This window comes from Falco naumanni, chromosome 2 (genome assembly GCF_017639655.2).
Source record: "Falco naumanni isolate bFalNau1 chromosome 2, bFalNau1.pat, whole genome shotgun sequence".
Taxonomy (NCBI): domain Eukaryota; kingdom Metazoa; phylum Chordata; class Aves; order Falconiformes; family Falconidae; genus Falco; species Falco naumanni.
This window is the reverse complement of record NC_054055.1, coordinates 41,645,331-41,670,133: the sequence shown is the minus strand read 5'-3', so window position 1 is coordinate 41,670,133 and position 24,803 is coordinate 41,645,331. Positions and strand designations below refer to the sequence as shown.

The 24,803-nt window shown below is 37.0% G+C and overlaps 1 protein-coding gene and 1 long non-coding RNA gene across 2 annotated transcripts in view; one reads left to right on the top strand and one right to left on the bottom strand.

The window, feature by feature from the left end:
* The window catches only part of LOC121083564 (protocadherin-9-like), a 393,954-nt gene that overhangs the window by 287,944 nt on the left and 81,207 nt on the right, over positions 1–24,803 (top strand). The gene's annotated exons all lie outside the window — the stretch shown is intronic.
* On the bottom strand, positions 1,006–10,168 carry LOC121083565. The gene is made up of 3 exons (XR_005826411.1): positions 9,937–10,168; positions 5,835–5,841; positions 1,006–1,017 (listed from the first exon to the last, which is right to left on the bottom strand). It is a non-coding gene; the product is annotated as an uncharacterized LOC121083565 (long non-coding RNA).

The following is a 24,803-nucleotide window of genomic DNA, read 5'->3' as shown; positions in this document are numbered from 1 at the left end:
CGCAGACTATGGTATTGCATGGGATTATTCCCTCCCAGATGCAGGATTTTACACTTTGTTGAATTTCATGATGTTGCTGTCAGCCCATTCCTCATACCTGTCCAGGTCCCTCTGAATAGGAGCCCTGCCCTCAAGCGTATCATCTGTTCCTCCCAATTTTGTGTCATCTGCAAATATGCTAAGAGTGCCCTCTCTCCCATCCTCCAGGTTGTGAATAAAGTCAGTGAACAATATTTGCCCCCGTAATACTGCCAGCTGGCTTTTTTACTGCTGATTACCACACTTCAATACTAACAGTTCAGCCAGTTTTTCTCCCACTTTATTTTACACTTATCCAGTCCATAGCTCATGAATTTGGCTATAAGAATACAATCAGAGACTGTGACAGATGCCTTGCTGAAGTCAAAGTATGCCACATCCACCATTCACACACATGGCCAGTTCTGTCATCATACAAGGCTCAGACTGGTCAGGTACAATTTGCCTATGAAGGGAACTCAGTGATTATCATGTTTTCTGTCATGATGCAAGTGGCTGGTCTGAGGCTGGCTTCATTGTAGGCTAAATTGTGGAAAGGAGTGTTCTGCACAAGGATCAGAGAGGTGAAAGTGGCCTTTGGTTCATGGTATTTTCTGCGTGAACATAATGACGCAGAATGATCACTTGGGAAGTCTCAATCCATGTTACATATGACACAATTCATGGTAGAGGCTAACATTAACTTGAGTCTCCTGTCCCCACTCAAGGACCTTCAGTAGTGATTAACCAACCCTATGAGAGATTGGTGGCCCTACCCTGTACCAGGTGATGTACTTTGCCCTCCCCCGCCCCCATTTACACATCTTGTAAGATTCATCTCACCTAACTTTACCTTGATACCTCGATTACCTCTTTAGTTACTGAAAAGAAGCAGGCTTTTCTAGGATATGATTCAACTAACTTATTACAAACAGCTACCTGATAGTGAAATGAGATCATACTCTAAAAGTACTCATTCTTTCTACTGAGTATAAGGAACTCTGTATTAGTTGTAGATTTAGTCAAATAAATCTCACATAGAAACATTTCTTTTGAATTTCCCCAGGGTATTTCTATTAAAAACCAGTTGTTACTAAGTGGATAGGAGAAAGTATAAATCTAGATTTTCCTCACTTCTAAAACATTCCAATCCAGAGGTCCTTGAAGATTTTGTATATCTTACGGTACATTGTGTCTCACACTAATAAATACATGATTGAATTTCCTTCTGATGCTATTAGCTGTGTTCTGTTTGCAACATCTGGACAACCTGTTTCCTTTTGCTGCTGCTGGCCATTGTTTAGGTATCCTGGAAACATGTCAGTTTTTTAAGAGATCCAGTCTTGCCTGAGTGAAAAAAGAACGGAGTTTTGCTATTGCCTTCGATAAATGCAGAATCAGGTCTTCAGTCTTCTTACTCTAATGTGATTCTAATTATGTTACGCTTTTCTCCTTCTTCTGCACTTTTTCTTGCAATATTAAACTTAATTTGTTAATTAACCAACCTTTGCAAAGTATGAGGCAAACCTGGAACTCATTTTATCTCCTTTGTTGCTTGCTCTGTGTCCTTCTTAAACAAATGGAGTAATAAGCATATGACTATATTTTGCTAAACTAAGACTGGTCATGATGAAGGTTAGGGTTGACTGTAATTACAATTTGGCAGTAGAGGCTGCTTTCAGAATAATCTATTACAAGGATAAAAGCATTTATGAAATACTCTAAATACTGGAATAGACATTTACCTAATGCAAAAATGGCACATCTAAAAAAAAATAAATTTACCTAATGCAAAAATGGCACATCTAAAAAAAATAAATTTTGAATAATGGAAGTGATTTAAATGCAGAATTCCATTCTTTACATGTATTTCTTGAAATGTTGCTGAGCACCACATATCTTCTGAGGAAAGGAATACTGTCAATCTGAGATTAGCTACAAAGAATATCTTTTGAAAGATTATTCAAAGTCCTGTGTTAAAAAAGGCAACCAAACAAACAGTTTTCTGCAAGAAATCAGAATCTCTTTACAGGTTCTCTCCACCTCTGCTTTATTCATGGCATTCCTCTTGATACTGTCAACAAGATTGTCAGTTGTAATGCAGATATCTGTCCAAGAGGAAGTGAACTGAGACCATAGGATCAATTTTCATAAGCAATTGAATAGCCATTAGTCAGTAATGATGTTTCATTTGGACATGTTAATGAACTGGATCACATACAAACTAATTGTCTGTCAGAAGTTGAAAGGTCAGGGTCCTTTTACCAGTCTTTTTAGCCTTTAGTACTCTGAAATGTTTTGTTTCATTTTCCTTCTGTTTTTTTCTCTCATTTTTTATATATAATATACCTTTTTAACTGTCATCTTCTAAGCCTTGTCCTAAAGCTGTAGTTTTCATATGATATTTTTTATGCCATGTTTATATTGTATCAGGCACATTTAGGTCCTCAAATTTGAGTGGAACTCTTGGGCATTAAACTAATAACACTAATAGTAAATAATGACTTCATCTCTGGGCTAAATTAGACCTGAAAAATAAAAGTAGCAATGCTTGCTTCTCCACAGTCATTAGAATGATTCTTTAACTGCTCATAACCTCTGGATGCACCATCCTGGAGGTTCAGATATCAGATCACATTTTGAAGATTTCCAGGTTTAGAGTCTTGTCTGTGAAGCTGGAGTTCCCTGATGCTCCCAAGAATCCTTACTGTAAGGCCAATGCTGAAGAGCATGACTTAAGCCAAGGATTTCGGACTCCTTCTTCCAAGAACAGAGAGCAGTGAGGATCTGGCAGCTCTGCAGCTGCAGATCTGGGAATTGAAGAATCTTGCTGCAGGGCCTTCCACCTGCCAGCATCTGCCTGCAGCCCTGTAGCTCAGACTTGTTCACATCACCTGACTGCAGAGCATGTTCATGGTGTGCACTCAGTGATCATTTATGCACCATGAACTAGACTCATGTTTACATTACCTGTTGTATTTGTAGGAAACTGACTTCTGACTCTATTCTGGCCTGCTCTATTACCCCTGGCATGAATTTTAGTAGTCTTAAACTTAATATAATATCAAACTTGCAAAATTACAGATTTGCAATAGTCCGGTGTCTTTCTTCTGTCCTTTCTTGGCAACTTCTACAGTCATTACTAGAAGGAAAAGTTACGTTATTGTTCCCTTTTGTCATTTCCTGTTAGTGACTACATGCCTTACTGTAGGGGTCATAGTTTCAATAGATGAGTCTCTGATTCTGGGTATGTACAGTTACAGCTCTTTGTGTAATAAAAATGTTTGCAGTCAGACGTGTACGCAAGGCTTATAGGATGAAAATTCAAGTTTGAGCCAAAGACGCCGAATTTGTCATCCTAGAGTCTCCTCAAATATGCGTCCTTTCTCTCTATTCAGCCTTAACTATGTATTGCTCACCTGCAAAATAAACTCCGTATAATGAGCTCTTGGTTACTCCCTTCTACTTCCCCTTTCTCTCACTCCAAAGCATATCTAGAGCTTCCAGGAGCACTTACTGTAAAGGTACTGCCATCTTTTGAATAAAGCTGTGCTGTGGTAAACGTAGACATATATAGTAATTTTCAACTACCTTCTTTTCAAGTGTAAATCATATTCTAAATATGTATCAACCAACTCTTGAGTTTGCCACTGAACTAAGGATTAAGTATTCATTTGGCATGCTTATCATACACTGGCTACTGCTATGCCAGGGGAACCAGCTGGACTGTGGAATAGAAGTCTCATACTGGATTTTCCCAAGGACATTTTATTTAAAGAAACAAACAGAAATAATCAGGGGAGAAAAAAAAAAGAAAAAAAACAAAACAAAACAATAAAAATGTTTACAGCATGAGTTGGAAAATGTGTTTGCCCTTGCTGCTGGAATCACCTACCCTCACATTTAAACCTACTGTTTTTGAAGATACATGATTTATTCTGACACAAAATTCCTAAGACCTGCAGCAGTTTGGGTTGCTCCCATTAGCACATGAAACACTAAAAGTCTCAATGTTATACAGCAGGTGCATCTTAACTGTAGTTCATTGCATTTCATTCCTTTTATAAAGATCTAAGTCACAATATCACTTGAAAAAAAAACAACCAATCAACTGGAAAAAAAAAAGCCACCCCAAAACACCCCCAAAAGCCCCAGCTGTTAGAAGAGGGTACTGCAATTTATTTCCTTGTAAAAGCTTTCCAGTAGTTAAAACTGTCTTTTTTTTAATGCCTCTGAGCTACAGTATGTAAAAGTCAGTCCTACTAAAATGTAATGAGAAGTGTAGGATAATTCTAATGCTGTTTTACAACTGATGAAATCTGCTTCAGATCTGTCTACCACCTGATTACCATGGAAACCATTGCTAGCCAACAGAGTAATTCTGATCAAAAGGAATTATTATTAACCTTCCCAATCAAGTCTGCATGGAGATTTGGACAGCTTATGTTAAAGTTTCTGGTGCAGGCTGAAAGTCTCAGTAAGGGTAAATATTAATTCTTAGGGTGTTAGAGAGCAAGAATGTTTTGTTATGAGACAAGTACAACTGACTGTCCAAAAATCAGATACTTGCAGATTGCAATATCAACTGTGCAGCTTTCAGGAATTGAACATAAATAAAGGTAGTTTTCTAGATGGTAAACAGCTACAAGAAAAGCTGACATGAGAAAATTGACTTTTATGTTTCAGGGATAGTCAAATGCTAGTTTAAAACCTAGTGCTGTAAGTAAAAAGTAGTAAGAATGTACATATGTGAGTGTTTAGACGGGTAAATAGCTATTTACCAAAATATACTCAGAAAAAAAGATTTTTTAAATTCTTTTTTAAAAAAAAAAACATGTTTGATATACAGATTCAATAGCCACATCTTGTAATAAACATAGAAATCTAAATATTTTAGAGAGGTTTGAGAAGAGGTTATAGAAACCTATATCAAACTTCTGCTAATCAAACATTTCTTGGCAAAAAGAGGCCACCATTTTCCCTGTGAATTCTTTATGAAGAGGAATTCCTTATCTCTTGAAACAGGTGAAAATTGAAAAGTTTTTGAGTTCACAAACTGATTTTTATACCAGACACCAATGCCACCAAAACCATGATACTTACACATTAAAACTGTACTATTCCAATTTTCCCATGGTTCATATTTCAGGAAGGCTAAAAAGAAAGGATACAAAAAGCCAGCAAAATTGGAGTAAGGAAACAACGCATGAGGAATCTATATGGAAATTAATTGTAATAATTTTGTTCTTCTTTATGTAGAAAAAAAAGTATTTTTACCATTTTATCAGTAAATAACTGTTACTTGACCTCTTTCCTCTCTGCTTTAATGAAGTACAGACAATTAGACACTTCGTTTCCGGTGAACTTAGTTACAATGAAATGCACAGATATTTAGCAATTGTTTTTCTCAGTCAAGTTATTCTTCCAGGCTTTTTCTGTAGACAATGGAGATGGGTACCTTCAGACAATGGTTTAGCTTCATCTTAAAATGGTGTTATTCACCTAAATTTCAAGTGACTTTTTATTTCCTTGAACTGTGTTAACCAGTTGAACTGGTATGTTCAACTTGCTTTTAGAAGACTAACCTAGGTGAATGAAACTTGTACTTGAGGATCTTCACAAATGACCAAGTGACTTGGTGGTTAACTGCTTGTTGTCTTTGTCCGTCATTGCCCTGGTGGCATTTAAAGAAGCATAGGCCACACTGGCTGAAATATTCAACTGCTTATCGTTTTCACTGTAGGACAGATTAGAAGATTAATATCAGGCTGAGAAAGCAAGCTGTTGGGAATGGCAGAGAATGGATCACTGTTAACATAGCATCTTGCTAAAGCCAGGCTAACAGGAGGGTTGTTTTGGGGTTTTGCTTTTTGCTTTTGTGTGTGTGTTTGTGTGTGTGTGTGTGACCAGATGAATATTGACTCTACGGACATAGTTATTTTCCTGGATTTTTTATAAACAAAACATGAAGAAGGAAACATTTTGCCTAGTCTAATGATTTGGAAGATGAGAGGAAGTACTGATACATTGGAAGCCAAAAACATGGAGGGACTCTGGAACTCGTAATTGTACTTTATAATATCAGACTCTCAGTCTCCCAATGGGAAATAAAACAGGACTTCTTTCTTATTGTCTTCACCCTTGGTGGCCAATTAAGAGCCTTTTTGGTTCCAGCTGAAGAACTGGCTCATCTACTGTTTTGGCCACAATGTGGTGAGGAATGTAATGAAAGTTAAATTTAAATTAGAGTTCAGCACCTGTGGCTGACTTGGCTCTGTGTTCACATTTGACACTAAGCCAAGACAGAGCCAGAGTGAAAATATTCTAATGTTGTTTCTTGGCAGTCAAAGTCATCTTAAATATCAGTTAAAATATTTATCATTTCTCATTTATATAGTTAAATCTAGTGCTTTGACTTCTATCTTGCTCAAAAGGGCAAACTAGGACCTTGGCGTGTTTCTGTTATCGCAGTTTTGGCTGAAGGAGTTATGCAGTTTGAAGGTAAATGTACTTTCTAAATAGCAAAGATGAATCCATACTAGTTATTGAGCTCTTATTTTGAGCCTCACTGTTGGATCTCCCATTTGAATGGCTGTTGTGGTTTAAGCCCAGCCAGCAACTAAGCATCACATGGCTACCCACTCAGTCACCCCTAGTGGAACGGGGGAGAGAATCAGAAAAATGAGAAAACTCATGGGTTGAGATAAATGCAGTTTAAAAAGTAACCAAAAGCTTACCTACACCAGCAAAGCAAGACAAGGAATTCATTCACCACTTCCCATGGGCAGGCAGGTGTTCAGCCATCCCCAGGAAAGCAGGGCTCCACCACGCCTAACAGTTACTTGGGAAGACAAATGCCATCACTCTGAACATCCCCCCTTCCTTCTTCTTCCCCCAACTTTATAGGCAGAACATGACACCATATGGTATGGAATAACCCTTTGGTCAGTTAGGGTCAGCTGTCCTGGCTGTGTCCCCTCCCAACTTCTTGTGCCCCCCTCCCCGCTGGTGTGGTTGGGCGAGGAGCAGCAAAGGTCCAGGCTCTGTGTCAGCCCTGCTCAGCAGTAACCAAACCATCCCTCTATTAGCAACACTGTTTCCAGCACAAATCCAAAACGCTAGGAAGAAAATTAACTCTATCCCAGTCAAAAGCAGCACAACGAGAAATTATTTTTCTAGTCTGTGAAGTCTTTCAAGATTTTTAGAATTTTGTGGTCTGCATTTAATAAAACTAAGACTTTTGAATCTCTTCAAGAAGAAAGCGAGACCTATTGACCTCTAGACTAGCCATTTCTCTGAGGACTACTACACTTTTGGAGAACAAGTAATACTTGTTCATCAAAATTGTCATGAATGAAGCCAAGCAGACACTAGGAGCTGGCTCCCTAGAGGAAGTAAAACAAATCTTGGTTCTTTTGGGTTGGTTTCTCTCAATCTCATCGTGGTTGTCCCTCTGAAGTTTTTATTAAATAGGCAGTGGAACAGGATCTTTATTTTTATCAGCAATGAGTATTCTAAATCATTCATTTTATGCAAATCAATATGCCAAAACCATGAAGTGGGTACACTTAGAGAGCAAAAAAGGGATGGTATTTATCTTACAGGCAACATCTATGTCTGAGCTACCTATCCAGACTGATTACAGACTACAGAAGAAAAAGGTAATTTTAGGCATAATTTATCTTATCCTAAAGCAGTTATCTAAGAGGTCAAATAAATTTCATGCTAACAGCGTCTGTTTCTCTCCATTGATTATAAAGGAAACTAGGCTGATTAGCTCTGTTGCCTACAGTTTAGTTTTGTTTCAAGTAGATAAGATTAATTGCACCCCTGTTGTCTCTGTGGTCTACAGACCATGGTCTTTGACTGTTCATCTGGAAACAGATGGGGAGACTCAACCCCTTGGAAAGACTGTAACAGGACCACATGATGATACTGACACTTTACAGAGAGATTAGATTAACAGTAGAAAATGTCTGGGATAGCCTGAGCAAGGTGTGGTACTGAAGGGACATGTTCAGATTACACACTCAGGAAAACAAAGTAGCTATCATTTTATTTTAGCGAAATACATGTCATTATTGAAAAAGTTTCTGAAGCTAAAGGTATGCCATTTAATTAGTTACTTCTGAACTGTTACTCATAGTTTCTTAACAAATTTGTGTATATACAAGGCCTATTAAAAATAGAAGGGTTTTTTATTGTTTCCAGACCTCTTACTGATTTCAGTTTTAAAGATGATTACATTACAGAAGTGGTATGCGAGCAGTAATAGACTTATACACTACTGTCCTTTTATAGTACCAAAATAAACCACTGATAGTAATGGAATAGAAGCATATAACTATTTATGAATGTTATCTTTTCAGCCACATAATATGTATGTAAATGCATACTTATGTAGGTATAGGTGTATACTTGCATGTCTGTTATCTTTCCTTCTTAGAGATGGGAGCTATAGTACTAGTCACTACAAATATTCTCAGATGATAGTAGAAAGATTACAGGTTACATGCTGATTTTTCATGATCATATTATAATCTTCATCTCAGTCTTTCTAAATGTGTCTCTACCAATATGTATTGGGAAGTTACTTATTTCTGTTTCGGTTTTTGGGGTTGTTTTTGGTTGTTTATTGGAGGCTTTGGTGGGTGATTTTGTATTGTTTTTTAATCCATTGATTTCCAGGTTACAGCTAAGGAATAATGTATAGTATCTGTTGCATCTCATGCTTCAAGGCATTTTTCTTAGGAAAATAAATGTTAAACCCAAAATTAACAAACCCCATCTAACTGGAGGAAACAAAGGCACCATAAGCTTATTTAAATACAAAATTTGGGGCACTATAATGTAAGTCATGCCTAAAATAAGTGTTGAGGCACAGTTCTGCTTTCATTCATATGCAAATATTATGTATTTGAAACAGAGGGAATCATAGATGGCTTATTACCCATTTAAGATTTATCCTTCTTATTATAGCTACAGTCCAGAGGGTGGAATGTTGTAAAGCTCTGTTAACACAGCTGACTAAAAAAAGAAGTAGATTTAGAACTAGAACTTCAGATAACGGGTCACTGCCACAGTTTTCAAAACTGTAGTTCAATCTGCAACACTATACCTCTGTTATAGCTTCTGCTGAAGAAATACTGCAGTGAAATTTTGCCTCTAGAAAAAGGAAGTGCAATTCTTGCTATTCAGGAGTAGAGAGCTGAGACCACACTGTGCTTTAGAAAATCATAGCTGTCATTGTTTTCTACCCTTGCTCCTAAAGGAAAGTAAATGATGCCAGTTGTGGATATCTGACTCATTGCTTCTTTTTGCACTAACTCCACTGTGCTAGCCGTTCCAGGGTGACAGCTGAGTAAAAGCCCTGACTGTGCCTCCATCCATTCATTGCCTCCTGTTCCAAATTTTCAGGAAAATGTTGCAAACAGTAGAGATAGCTCTTATAAATGCCTTTGTGTTCATTTTACACTTTTCTGGTCTGCATGCTAACACAGATCAGTCTTGTCTGCAGGTTCAAAAGATGATACAGATCATTCCATGAATACAGTCATAGGTAGAGGGGTACTTGTGCTAAGCTTATGCTTGGCTACATAAATTTGATATACACACTAAGTGCGATAGACTAGTCTATAGATAGTTTTTCTGTGGAGATGTGATTGTTAAATACCTAAGGTACAAAATGTTAAGAAGGAAAAGAGAAAAGAAAAAAAAAAAAAAAAGGGGGATTGTAGGGGAATGAAGCTGGGATAATTAGCATTGATAATATACAGCTGTGGCTGGTTCTGTTAAGTGGTTAAATAGCCAATGAATAGAAAACAGGAGTGAGGGGAGGCCTGGATGAGGAGATACAAGGAGAAGCTAGCAGAGGTGAAAAGCAGAGGGACTGGCTGGAAAAGTATGAAGAAAGGGTACGAACAGTAGATGAACCTTTGAGACCTTGTGGGGGATTGGTGGCTGTGCTGGGGCAAGGTGTGCTAACCACTTACTGAAGTTAACTTGGTATGTGATGGTGAAAGACCTTGTTGCAGCTTGATAGTTTTGAGAGTGCTGCAACAGATGTGCTGTCCTCTGTGAAATTTCTGTTGGCTAAGGGAACACATTTTATGAAGCACCAGGAATGTACTGATTGTTTAATCAGTATTTGAACTGTCTAGTCAAAATAAAGCCAGTTATTAGTCAAATTATGGTGCTGCTAACACCTATACACAGATTTATTGATATACTGCTAATTCCCAGGAACAAAACAGCAAGCTCTGGTGCAGACAGATTTTCTCATATCCATCTGTTTTTGCTAATGTTACGATCACCCTCTCAGTGCTCTGCTGGATCCTGAGGTAAATGGCACCACATTCCCTCAAGGAGAGTGGGAATCCATTTGCATTACAGAAATACATCCTGCATATTCAGTTATGAGAAGTCCTTCTTCGGCAATTTCCCCTCAACTTTCTTAATGAGTAGAGATGTATTTGTGTGAGGAAATTTTGCAGCTTCTATCTTTTAAAAAAATGTTATTTCATTTTAAATTTGTGTTAATTCAGTTTGGAATATTTTTCTTATCCAAATGAATAAACCACAGCTGTAAAGCCATTGTTTATATCCTTTGTTAGCGATTGTTAGGGATTGTATTGGGTCAAACATATTCCTTAATTAAGATACCATGCTAGTATAATATGGTAGTCGGTTATCAGAGAGCAACCAGCTGGAAATACAGGAAAAGTACTGAGGACATCATCACCCCTTGATGCAGTAGTCATACATCAATGGATGTATTCCAGGAACCCGAGTTATTACAGTGGCTGCACTGTGAAGAGAGAATGCTAAGACTGCCTTTCCTTTGACTGTTAAAAATGTAATGATCTATCATCATATTGATGATATGAGGGAAGTATTGCCAGTACAAAAGGCTTTCTGTGATCTAGTGTAATAAAATATTAGCCTGTGTACTTAGGAAGTTACTTAAACAGTGAGACTTTTATGTTGTATCTTTGGCCTGCCTTTTGTCTTAATGGTTTCATTTAAATTAATATGATATGAAAGGTACTTGACAGTATATGATCTGAGGGCTTTACTGTACTAGTGAAACAGGAAGAAACTAATCTCATGAAAGTTGTTAATAAGTCTTAAAGTATTATCAGCGTTTTAACATGTTACTTTTGTATGCTATTAAAGAGAGGGGAGTTGGGTAATGTGATAAGAAACCAATTAATACAATACAGAAGCAAGTATATGATAAGACCTTTGTTCAGAATATTGCTGGCTTTGATAAAATCTCCCACACAGTCATTCAATAGCTTCTTCATTGCAACTGTGATAGTTTTTTTTAATGTCCACTATAGAATAACGTAGGGATTTGTTGCTCTTTTTTGCAACTTCTAGCATTATCAGCGATAAAGTAACAATTCGGAAAATATTAGATTACCTCTTTCTCTTGGAACATTTCAATCACCAGCCCATAGCTAAAACTCATGGGTAACTGACGCTTTTTAATTGTATCTGAAATATTCAGCTCCAGTGTTATTTCCCCCGTTATTTTTTGTGTGACCGGTTGGAACATTACAGTTACTGTGCCCTTAAAACAGAAATATTTTATAATTTAACCAGGAGTGAAAAAGTGTCTGATTATATGCTTCTCTTATGAACCTCATGACAGTCTTGTTGTTGAGAGATGTGGAGATCAAGTGGTTTAAATAATATGCATATTTATAAGCACTGACTATGCTTCAGTAAACATATGAACTTGAATGCATACTTTAAATGTAAGTCCTAAAAAATCTTATATACTGCTAGATGTTTTTAAGTTCATGCTCAGCAGCCTATACTTTGCCAAATACTTAATCCATAAATTTGATCAAAGATAATAAAATATGTTTATTTTTTATTAGTGCTGTTATCCTGTGCAATATGCTGTTTCAGTGATTTTCAAATACATCTTTAATACACCTATTAGAGTTTAATAGTGTTGAAATTTAAGAGATTAGGTCAGTAGGCTTTATTTATTTTTCAGGCTCTTTCATGTGCTGCTGCTTAACATTTTATTATACATAACAGTTAACAGTACCAGAAGGAGAAATTTACTTCATATATTGTTAAGTCATATTGGAGTCCTGTGTCTTCAAAACATGCAATAAATTCTACTTTGAAGCAATGCTGAAACTATTTTGACAGATATTTGTCATTTTGGATTCTGATTTGCCTGGGATCTCCAGAAGTTTGTCAAATTCTGTCACTGTAAAACTATAATACGTTAGACAATGTATATTTACATTTCTGATTTTTTTCCTATCTCATAACACAGATAGGCATGCCATGAAAAAGAAATTGAGAGTGGAAAGTCTAAAGCTAATGAAAGAAAGTGAAAATTACTCTTTCCATACACAAAGTGCGTTTCCTTTAATTTTTTCCTGATTATAAGTTTGGCACCCTGTGCTGGAAGACAGTAGGACTAACAGATGCTGCCTTCTAAAACATGTTCAAATATGTTCTCAGCTTGAATTCAGAAGACACAGCTGACTATTTTAAATCTGGGGGGAAAAGATGAATGCAAGAGTGGGTGACAGCAGTTGAAGGAAGCTAATCATAATTTTATTTAACAATTTTTTAAATGGGTTTCCAAAAGGAAGTTGTTAAACACTCATTTGTTTTTGAGAGTAAAGAATTAATGCCTCCACCAATGTATTTCTTCTCTTACTTCCCCTTTCCCCACAAATGAGATGAAGTTGCCCTTTTTCAAATAGATGTTGAACTCAAGGAGCCTTGAGATTAAAGCATTGCTATCTGTATTTTAATTCTATTTTAATTACGCTACCTTAAATATTTTCTTTTAAATTGTTCTTTTGTGATTTGCATTTTCAGTTCACTAGGTTCTCTTCTAAACATGACTGAGCTTGTAATTGTTTGAGGCACAAATAATAAAAGCTAATTTGTTGACATTCCCTGAAACACCAAGGAATCCAGCCGAGACTTAATGGATTTCTCTATCTCTTCCTTAAGAGGCAGTTTCTAGTTTAATTCCTTCTCTGGCAAAGTATGTTTCACTGATGCGTAAATTCAGGGATCTAAAGGTTATGAATATAGCTCTTTACTGTCCTATTTATTAATCTAGGGTCATAAAAGCTCAGCCTGAGATACTGATCTCTTTTTAATCTTTAAGACAAAAATAGAGAATACAGAAAAACAGAATTAATTTCTCTGTGTAAATTGCAAACACATTCAGTAGTGTTATTTAGTACTTTTAAAAATTTAATAGATAATACAAGTGGGGCCTCTCAAGTAGTCAAAATACCTAACTGTTGTCATATTAAATCTGCAAAATGTGAAAAGCTAATCTAAATTAAATTATTCCTCTGGATCTTCTGAATATCTGTATCTTTCTGAGCTTGTTGTCCTCTATATTCTTTTTAGAGAAATGTTTCCTTGGTAAATGCATACGTTATTTAAATTACAGGCTGCTTAATAGTATTATTCAACAACATAATTGCTAGCTCTGATTGCTATAATGATATTTCTCCTGGATTGGCTCAAAGACATTTCCTTATTTCAGTTGCTGCATAATGCTCTAAATTCCTAAGCATGAAGTGGATTATAAAAAAAAAAAAAAAAAAATAAAAAAAATTAAGGTAACTGGTTCGGACTGATAAAACTGCAAGAGAAAATGATATCTTAGTGACTGATTGTTAAACACTTTCAGTCACTGACACTTGAACTATCACTTGATTTTGTGATTCCTAGGAAATGTATAGGTTTATATTAAAAATTACAGGTTTATATTAAAAAATAGCTTTATATTAAATTTTGTAATTACTTTTACCCTTTAATGCTCCTCTGTCATATCTTCATGTAAAAAGTAATAGTCAAGAATGTTCTCGATAGAAACCAGGAATTTGATATTTCTAAAGGAAGAAGCTTAGGTTTATCTTTCTTAAACCTACAATGACAAAGGGCAGGAGTGCTGAAATCAAGTAAGGAGTAGGGGACAATTTTCTGTCCCATGTTGCTGCTCCACCTGAACTCAGGAAAAAATTTTGAGGGGCAAAGCCAAGGACCACAATTTCTAGGAAATGGAAACACCTGAAGGTACATGCATACAGGAATAACACTAAGGTACTTTCAGTTTGGTACCCACATCTGAGAGAGATGTCAAAGTTCCCATTATAGTCAGTGGAGATCTCACCACAGTAAGTAAGCACCTAAGGCTTGATTTAGCTGCTCACACAAATGTGCATATCACATATGACAGAAATCTGTGTCAGTCAGTCATGTAAGACAGCTCTGCCAGCTTTGATGGAAACTTTCTTGATGAATTCCACTAAAATAAAATTTAAAATATCATATTTTGTGACTTTATTAATTGCTTAATGTTCTTCTACTTGGCAATAGTAAATTTCCACGCTGGCATAAAGACTTTGGCTTTTATGTCCGTAATTTATACTCTTGGTTCCCATGTAAGTGCCCTACAAAGCTAAAAGTTAATTTAATCCTTCTTTAATTGCATGTTAATTTCATGTAACTTTTACATGAACATAATTGAAAAGCAAGATAGTCTGAGCTATTTTTTTATAAATAAAGAACTACAGATGCAAATAAACCCAATCTAATGCGGAAATTCTCCTTGTATTAATGAGTTAAGCTTCTAATCTATGATTATAGATTTAGCTTGCCATTTAAAACTATGGTAATTATAGGTTAGCTTTTTTATTTAGTTCATAATCTAATTTTCATTTAATAAAAGTATTACTTAGAATATATAGTGCTTTGTCTTTATTCCTGTGTGACAGCTATCAATGTAAGTTTATAATTTATGTAGTGCAACCAGAGAACACTCACAAGAAGTATATAATTCTGTATATAGTTTAGAGCCATCATAGCAGGCATGATTGCTAAGATTAAAATATTAGACTGTAGTTCTTTCAGTAATTAATTAATCTGTAAAAATTTAACCCAAAATTTTATTCTTGCTACAGTTGGCCTGTGTCTACAGGGGTTTCCTTTGCCTCCCCACCTCCAAGGACCCAGCAAAAAGAACTGAGGTTGAGTTTGAATTCAGCTGTTTTAAAATCTGAATGTTGAGGAAAAATTTGTAAAATACAGTTTTGAAGCCCCTGTTTAAAATGGAAGCTATGTTGATGTTAAAGTGAAATATCCAATAATGTGTCCTGCTTTAAATTATATTACCTGTTATTAAGTTTTAATGGTATGTATGTGTACTGGACCTGGCTAGGATAGAGTTAGTTTTCTTTGTAGTGGTTCATATGGTGCTGTGTTTTGGATTTCTGACCAAAGCAATACAGATAAGAGACTAATACTCTAGCTTTTGCTTAGTAGTGTTTACACAGCATCAAAGCCACGTCTGCTTCTCTCTCTGCTCCCCTAGTGAATACATGGCAGGGGTGCATGATAGGTTGGTAGTTGACACAACTGCACAGAACCTGAACTACCAAACAGATACTCCATACCATGTAACGTCATGCTCGGCAATAAAAGGGATGAGAGGACGTTTTAGGAGTGTTAGCTGTCTTTTGCTTGGGAATTGGCTGGGCGTCTGTCAACCCTTGAGAGTTGGTAAGTGATTTCCTTTGCATTTATTTGTTTTTGGTTTTGGTTTTTCTTTTTCTCTTTTCTTCCACTTCTTAAAGAATTCCTTCTGAAATCTTCTTTCACATATTAATATTTTGTCTTGTCTTGACCCCAAGCTTTCTTGCTTTTGTTCTTCCTTTTCTCTTCCCCCATTCCACTGAGTGGGACAGGAGGAGGTGAGCAAGTAGGTGTGTGGTGCTTAGTTGCCCACCAGGGTTAATCCACAATAGTAAGACATTTTTTTTTCTTGTTCCAAGACAAAAAAGTTCATGGGTATGTATTGCTGTCTAGTCAGATCACCATAATTAAAAGGAGAGAATAAATACAATATTTATTAATTCCTTTATGACTTTTACAGTAAATGGAAAAAAACCCAAAACTGTCCAACTCATCTTGTGATCAGTTTTCTAAAGAACATTTGAAACACTTCTTTGATTAAATCATGGAAAGCATAAACTACGCTGAAGTATGCATATTTGCTCTAATCATTATAAGCACTTCTGAAACCAAACATGAGATGTGTGTGAGGGACAAGTCATGCTAGCTCTGTGATTGACTTTTAAGTGGAATTATGGAGAATGGTAACTGTAAAATACTTGGAGTGGGTTCCTTACCAATCTGGCAAAAGAAACCACACACAACCGATATTCCAAAGTCTAGACAGTTCCATGATGCCATGAACTTTCGTCGTCTTGTTCCTGGTTATCGTTTTGCCCTGTATCTGTTTCATTATTCCTCCTCTCCTTCCCCTTCTAAGCCTCTTTATGCTTCCTTTCTACCCAAACTGTTTATTTAATTTTGCAGCCGTACCTTACCATTTTCTCATCACTGCAACAAATTGTTTGTTGCAATGAATGAAAAGACCTTTTTGAGATTTGAACCTTTCATATGTTTAATACAGTGGAGATGCAGTAGCCGCATGTCCCTTGAACTATTAAGTTCATATGAAAACTGATGGACAAGATACTCTCTCGGCTAGTGTCCTTGTGCACTGTAATCTCTTTGGTGTACATCTGTCCACATTGCTGAACACTGTGAATAACATTTTCAGTACTGCTTTTCTCCAGTGGTAGTAGGGGCTGTACGCATATTGGAGCAAATATCAGGCAACACAAAGCAGAGAAGAGATGATAGAAGTCAGTTTGATCTCCTTATGTTGAAAGCAAAAAACATCCTTTAGAATATCTACTATATGCAGTAGCAATTTTCCTCTGGGAGCTGTTAAAAAAACCCACATGCTAAATTACTGAGTCGAGTCACCAATCCTAACTCACTTTCTAAGTACACATTCATTCTAAGGTAAGCCCCCCATGGAATGGAAATAAGAACACTTAGTAAACTTACTTTTAAATAGCATTTTTAATTTCACATAATTATCAGTCTAAATTCACAAGTTTACTATATCCAGCATACATTACTTATTTTCAGTATCTAGATGCCATATGGTTTTGTAAGCACTTATTTTATTAACATTTCTAAAATATATTTAGGAAAACAGATTGTAACAAATGCTTGATATGACACATGGGTTAATGCTTTATGCTTGTAATGAAGGATCATATAAAGACACAAACACTGAAAATGCATGTAAGATTAGAGTAGGACAATTGTTTGCAACCTCAACAGAAAGGGTGTAAAGACTATGAATTTTGCTTTAGTAAGCAGTATTTAATATAATGACTACTAGAGCATAAGGTTTGGGGACAGTTATTTCCCAAGTCTTCCCAAATTACCTTGTTGTTGAGAAGTACTTTAATATTTGAGAGGAGTAAAAATAGGTTCTTGCTATATTCTGGACCATGCACAGTAGGAAAAGTAGTAAAGAAAATGTTGCTTTGAAGGCAGCGTATATACCGCATTTAGCAGAAAGAAAGCAAACCTCACCTATCCTCTGTGCAAAAAATACCCAAACATGGTCGTCTTCAATGATCCTAGCTATATTGTGCTGTTAGTTATTAGCTGCTGGTATCAGACTTGGTCTCTCTGGAGCCTGTAAATAAGCTTTGCTCTCATACCAACACCACACATTTACAGTGCAGGCAGTTGCGTTACCCTTGCTGTTATGTGATAATGGCTTGGCATATGGACACATTCATTTGATCTGTATTTGATGTCTTTTCCTACCACTATAACCAAGAAAAGAAAATGCATTTGAAATTACACTTTCTTTCTGCAAAAAGGCACAGTACTTAAATGCTGGTTAGATTTGTTTAATAGCTTATCAGACATAATAGATTTACTTGTTACTAGGAGCATAAATTCATAATGTTACACAATCTGTTTTTTGTTTAAACCTATCATTTTAATCTCTGTGCTTGTGGGAACTGATGTCCATGAAATTTAATGATCTTGCTAGTGTCAAACGAATTTTACAATTTGCTTCTTTTAAATAAGGAATTCACACAAGATATTCAGGACTTCAGTGGATTCAGATTTCCCTTCTCTTTGTTTAATTTAAAAGATTATTGCTTAAATAATGGTGGTTCTTCAAATTTTTATTCGTGAATGCAGAAAATGGCTTTCTTCTTATTGGTGGCTCCTTAATAGTTTCTGCTTCTGTGGCCATTCTTGGCCACATCTCTCAAAAGCATTTGAAAAAATGAAAATGAAATTTTACCAAAGACAGTAACTTCATAAGAAAAAGTCATGCTCAAAAAAGTTACTTTTGAGCCATGAAATTTGTGGTTAACATCAATCTAGCTGTTGATGACAAATGTTTCAACTCTTATGCATGAAAAGTCGGTGTAAAATTAATCTCAGTGGTATTTAAACAAGATGCTAAAAATATAACAGTTAATTCTTGAGACGTTCAAAACATAAACAGATGAACATTGAAATTAATAGTGTCTCCCATCATTGGTATTTTTTAGACCTGCATTACAATGAAAATATGAAACCTAGGGGCATGTGAGCTGTATGTGTGGTATTACTTGTGCAATAATAATGCTAAGAACCATCAGACTGGGCAGATACTGATAAAGGCGGATACATCATTACAACTAATGATTTATCTAGCCTTTTCTGTAGCATCTGCAACGACACTGCCTTGACCAAATGCCCTTAAAGAGCTTATTTCTGCATTCAATTGATCTTAAAGTTAAGGCCTTTTTCTTGTTTACTGCCACCACTTTCCTGTTCTTTGCTTTTGGTCAATGCCCCCTGTCCTTGCCATTTTCTAGACTAAATAAACCCCTTTTTTCTTTTATGTATTATTACCCTGAAGGTATTTGAAGAGACTGATCATCTCCTAAGAGTTTCCAGTTTGATAGATGTCTCTAGATCATTTAGTGTACCTTTGTATGGTTTATTTTCTGGTTGTGTTTCATTTTGGCTATCCATCCTTGTATTCCTTTAGTTTGTTCTGTGCAACTCCTTATCTGTGAGAACAGTACTGCAGATACTGGGCAACAGGCACATGATCAGATGCATCCTCCCTGCCTAGAGCAAAGCAGTAAAAGTTCTGTCAATGTTGAATGTGGTGGCTGTCCTGGGGGTGTTGGTATCAGATATGAATCCATGGGGTATGCCACATAGTGCAGTCCACAGTAAAGTGAGAGGCACAAACCCAAGTAACACTTAAGGCTTCATTTAACTTTGGGAAATTTTTTTTGTGAGCTTTGCCATGTTCAATACCAATGGATGAAAGCTATCCCATAGGTGGCACAGAGTTACTGAGGAACAGCAAGGGAAAGATTCACTTAAGATGCTCATACTACAAAAGGCCAGTCAGTTTTTATTTGCAGAATCAGACTGGTTTCAGACATTTTAAACTCTGTAAGCTTTCATCTTTTTTAATTCTGTCATGGTACTTTTCCATTACAGCTAACCACACGTCTAATTGTACACATACACTTAGGAAAAGTCAGGGTAATAATTTTTACCTGAACTGCTTCTGAGGGTATAAATTTGGGTCTCTGTGCAGCAGGTCACATTTGAGCATTCCTTCAGTGATGAGTCTTTTGCTGCTCCTAAAGCTAGTGGGCCTGGGGAAACTAGGCCTGATATACTTTATGCCCCCTTCAGCTGATAGCTTTATAGGTGCCTTGAGGATGAGCTAGGTAAGTTTACACTGTCATTCTGTTATATGTATGTGCTTATAGATGTACTCTCCTCATGTACCATTGGAATATAGACAGTGGTGAAATTACCTCCAACGTCTTACAAATTTCAGCTGCAGTGCAATAAAGTAGACCTTGTTTTATATGTGCTTTTTTCGTTTCATTTTGTTTTCTTTCTCTAAGTGCATGCAGCTGAGATATTGACTACAATGATGTTGAGTACAAGCATGAATATTTACATCTAAACAGAAAATAACTCTCCCTTGAAATTCTGGAGATTAAGACTTTCATGGTAGTGTTACAAAGAGAGCAGGTAGCAGTAATCTGGTATCAGCTGCCACACTTTCTAGTGCTGCTTTCACCATCGATTCATTTTTAGCAGTTGTCTGCACCTGCACCCACCCCAAGGGGCTGATCTCATGCCAAGCAGCGCAGGATGGCTTATGTGCAGAGCATCACTCAGGGCTGCCCCCTCTCAGACCAGACTCACTCCATCAGCGCTACATAGCGCACAGCCCTGGCTCTGTGTAATGGCTCTATCACCCTAAGACAAAGCAATCATTTCTTGTGTGCTTTCTCAGTGTAGGGTGTCTGAAATGCTACAAAGGCTGTGCTGCAGTCTCAGCATGAGAGTTTTAAAGCATGAAAGAGGATGTAAGGGTGGCATTTCCTTTGATGTGGCCTGAGGACCGACAGGAATGCTTGCAGGTGCACAACCTGTTTTAAGTGTGTTAGAGGACTGTGTATCTGATGAAGCTGTGTTTGTACAAATGATCCCTGATCCTTGGAGCAAGCTGTCCTCAGAACTGTACATAGGTTTTCTTTTGGAAACAACTCTTTTACTCTAGTAAGTTATGAATGAACTGAGATTTGTGTAGCAACGGAAATTAGGGAATGAGCACATGGGAATAAACTGGGCAACAAAGATACTTAGCTGACATAAAGGTATTTCATGAGTATGGTTTAAGTTATTTCTTCACTCCTTTTCTCTCATAAAATTGTATTCCATAGTTTGCTCATTTGGAGATTAGTTGCAGAATATGATTTCACATGTGTCAAACTGTTTTACCTTGCAGATAAGGCAACAATGCATTTTGCTTTGGCTATCTCTGAGCAGTGGTATTTAATGATCAGACAGTCTTGTTCAAATTATCAATTACTTTAACAGTAGCTACAAAAATCCAGAGAAGAATATATTTTAAACAAAAAAAATCATCTATGTGTGGGTGTGCCTCATTCAACATTTATTACCCCTTATGGCAGCTCAGGCAATTTAAGATATGTTTCTTCCTACCCAGAGTGTCAGCCTAGTTCTTCTAAAGAATGTCCATTCTCTACAGAAAAAACATGCATCATTAATCCCACCACAGTTCTTGCATTTGTATATATTTTTGTATACCGTTCCTGTGCAAATTTAAGATCAGTTTGGGAGGTTGGTATTAAGAATTTAGTTGATGATTTCAGCATTGTTCCGTAGCAAATCTTTAGATGTTTATATATTGAATCATTTGTTTCCTTCCTTCTTGTAATCTAATTAACACAGCAGAACTGTAGTGTGTCAGTTTGAATGTTATAATGATCTGTATATATTGTTTATTAATTGTGTTTTATTGCCTGCCAAAAGGAATATATGCTGCGATTTCCGGGTTCTTGTTTAGATTGGCTGATGAGAAATGTCTCAATTATGTTTTCTATTTCACTATAAGAACGACACCAAGACTGAAGTGAACCTCTATATTCTTAGAATACTTCTAACTGTGTTTAATTGCACAGTAAATGCTCATCTCTCCTGCCCATTTGTCTAAAGAAACTCTGTAACAAAAATTGTCGGGCATGCTAAAAATGATGAAAATAACAAAAGCAAAAGATGACCGCAGTCATTCCTATGGGAACCAATTTTCCAAGCTCTGTGGGTTCTTCTGGTTCATGAAACATTCACCTGAGGTAAAGGGGCAAGGTCCTGTATCATCAGTTGCTCTGTCCAGTATCACTACAGTGGTGTATCTTGGAAGAAAACTTCATGGACAAATGGAGTGTAAGACTAACTTCCAATTTGAGACTAGCAGAACAGCACTGCACCTTCTTATATGGCTGTATTTTGAGATAGATGCTGAAAATCTGATCTGATGGTCTGTTCATTTTTTTATGTCTTCAAAGGCTTTGCACCTAGCCATTATGAATTTTATTCTTTACTTCATTGCCCAGTAGTACACATAGCCATTTAAAAAACCCGTCAGTGTCAGTTCAGTCATAATCTGCTAATTAGGTATAAATTATAGGATGATGTAGAGATACATTCCTCAACAGAGAAAGGAGCAGTCAGTGATATCAGATGAAGGCATGCTTATACAGCAGAGAAAGAATACATCCTGGGACTTAATACATTATCTATTTTATTTTTAATATATTTAATGAATATTCTTATTCATGGAAAATTACTAAAAAATCAAAATATTTTGAGTTGTACAGATGTCTGGTAAAATATTGAAAAGGTTGGAAAGGAAAATATTTTTAGGTTCAACATAGCCCAGTTAAAAATGTGCTGTCCTGAGAACTAAATTAGTTACATTTTTCTTCTACACTCTTCCATTATTTTTCTTCTGAGTGCCGTCTTTTCTTCTTCCTCATAGCAATTTCTTGCTTTTCCTTCCTGCTAGCTACACAAGTCAAAGGTAATGCCCACTTTGAAGTTTTATATATTGGTTTCAAGATCAACAGATCCAATAAATTAATGAGTAGTATGGATCTACTCTCTTTGACTTATTTCTTAAGGCCATCTTAAGACACAAAAAGAAAGGGTTTGCTTCCTAAGTGGAGAGAGTCTGTAAGAACCAAAGAGTTTAAAGATGATAAGTAATTCTGAACTTTTAAAGTAAACAGCAAAACCTGACATCAGTGAGGGCCAGGTTAGCCCTTCCTTCTTTGTGATGTTTGAACAAAGCATGAAGATAACAAGCCACAGCAAAGCAGGTCTCCCTCCTTGGCTGTATTTGTTACCCATGTACTCCCACACCACAGTTGGGAAATTGTGACTGTAACTGCTACACTTCCTTAGCCATCAAAAATCTGTAGTGGAAATACTGATTCAGCAGCACTTTAACACCTCTGAGTGTGTCTCTCTCTCCCACTGACATGGAATTTTTATAGGTTCTTCGTTGTGACTTGGAGTTTGAGCAGATGTGTGGAAAGACAAGAACATCATTACTGAATTCTGAGGGATGTTTCACATCAGTGCATTCTAAACTGCTTAACCAGATGGCTTTTATTCTTGGGGGGGGGGGGGGGGGGGGGGGAACAAGAAAAGAAGAAGAACATGAAGTGTAAGCAGCGGAAGTCTGTCATATCTATCTTGATACATCTATACTTTCAGCCTATAAAACCAGAGTTTTATATGTACTTACAAAGAAATTGTAGAGGTTCTACACCCAAGAGGTAAGACAGTACTGTAAGATAAAACAGGGTGGAAGTAATCTCTGGACTAAGTACTTCATGAACTCAGAGTTACATCTGTCCTTATCGCAAAGTTTAAACACCAAAGGATATTATAATTACAGAACTGTAAATATACATAGTACTTTAGTTACAAAGAGTAAGTCAAGGTTACCTTCTCCAGTCAAATTTTACTAATTAAAAGACCTAATAATTAAAGTGTCTGTTTCTCTTTCAGCTAACTAAAGGCAGCACAAAAATATCCAGTTCCACTGTTCATTCCCTGTCCTAACCTCCTTCACAATCAACTCAGCTTATTGGAAGGAGGAATTCTTTAAAAGGTTTCAAACATTTACAAGATAAAGGGAGATGCACTACATTTGTATATTTAGAATTATCTCTGTTTCTACATGCTTTAATTTGCTTAATTGCAAAATAAATTTAATCGCTAATCCTATCCTGGTATGGCCCTCGATTATTATCCATTATTGACTTTCCAGGTAGGCAGTGGTTAAGTTGCAACAAGAAGTCTGAGGGCAATCGAGAGAGACTTCAGGGCCTTGGGATGACTGGTGAAAGGGTGAGGAGCACAAGCAGTGTTCTCTATCCTTCCAGTTGCAGGGAATGATGAGGAAAGAAACAGGAAGAGCCAGAAGATCAATACCTGGCTGCAGGCCTCGTGCCACCAGCAGAATTTGTATTTTTTTCATCGTGGATTGGTCTACATGACACCAGGCCTGCTGGCAACAGATGGGGTACACCTGTCTCAAAGGGGGGAAAGAATCTTTGCACAGGAGTTAGCAGGGCTCATTGAAAGAGCTTTAAACTAGATTTGAAGGGGGAAAGGGATAAAACCAGGCTCGCTAGAGGTAAGCCTGGGGGCAGTGTGCCAACGTTTGAGGGACTGTGTGCTAGTAAGGTCCTTTGATCTGCTGTCTCGGTGGAGGCAGGTAACGAAGATATATGCAGCAGTAAAGACACAAGGGTTATTGATGTGTTAGAAACCATGGAAGTGCCTGAGAATGGTCATGTAGGAATTAGGGTGGCTTCCCCCAAAATGTTGGTGGGATCAATAGCCCAACTGAAGTGCATCTACACCAGTGCACACAGCATGGGCAACAAATGGGAGGAGTTAGAGGCCATTGTGCAGCAGCAAAACTATGACATAGTCGCCATCACAGAAACATGTTGGAGCGCTGCCATGGATGGCTATGAACTCTTCAGAAGTGATAGGCAAGGGAGGAGGGGTGGTGGCGTAGCCCTGTATGTTAGGGAGTGTTTTACTTGTCTAGAGCTTGATTATGGCGACAGTAGAGTGGAGCGTTTATGGGTAAGAATAGAGGGGAGGGCCAACAAGGCGGACAGAATGGCGGGTCTCTTATAGACCACCCAACCAGGATAAAAAGGCAGAAGAAATATTCTACAAGCAGGTGGGAGAAGTCTCAAGGTCACTAGACCTTGTTCTTATGGGGGGCTTCAACTTAGCAGATGTCTGCTGGAAATACAGTACAGCAGAGACGAAACAATCTAAGAGGTTCCTGGAGTCTGTGGAAGATAAGTTCATGACACGGCTGGTGAGTGAACCAACTAGGGAAGGCGCCTTGCTGGACCTGTTGTTTGTGAACAGGGAAGGACTTGTGGGTGATGTGATTGATGGTCAGAGGCTGTCTTGGGCACAGCAATCACAAAATGATAAACTTTTCAATTCTCAGAGAAGTA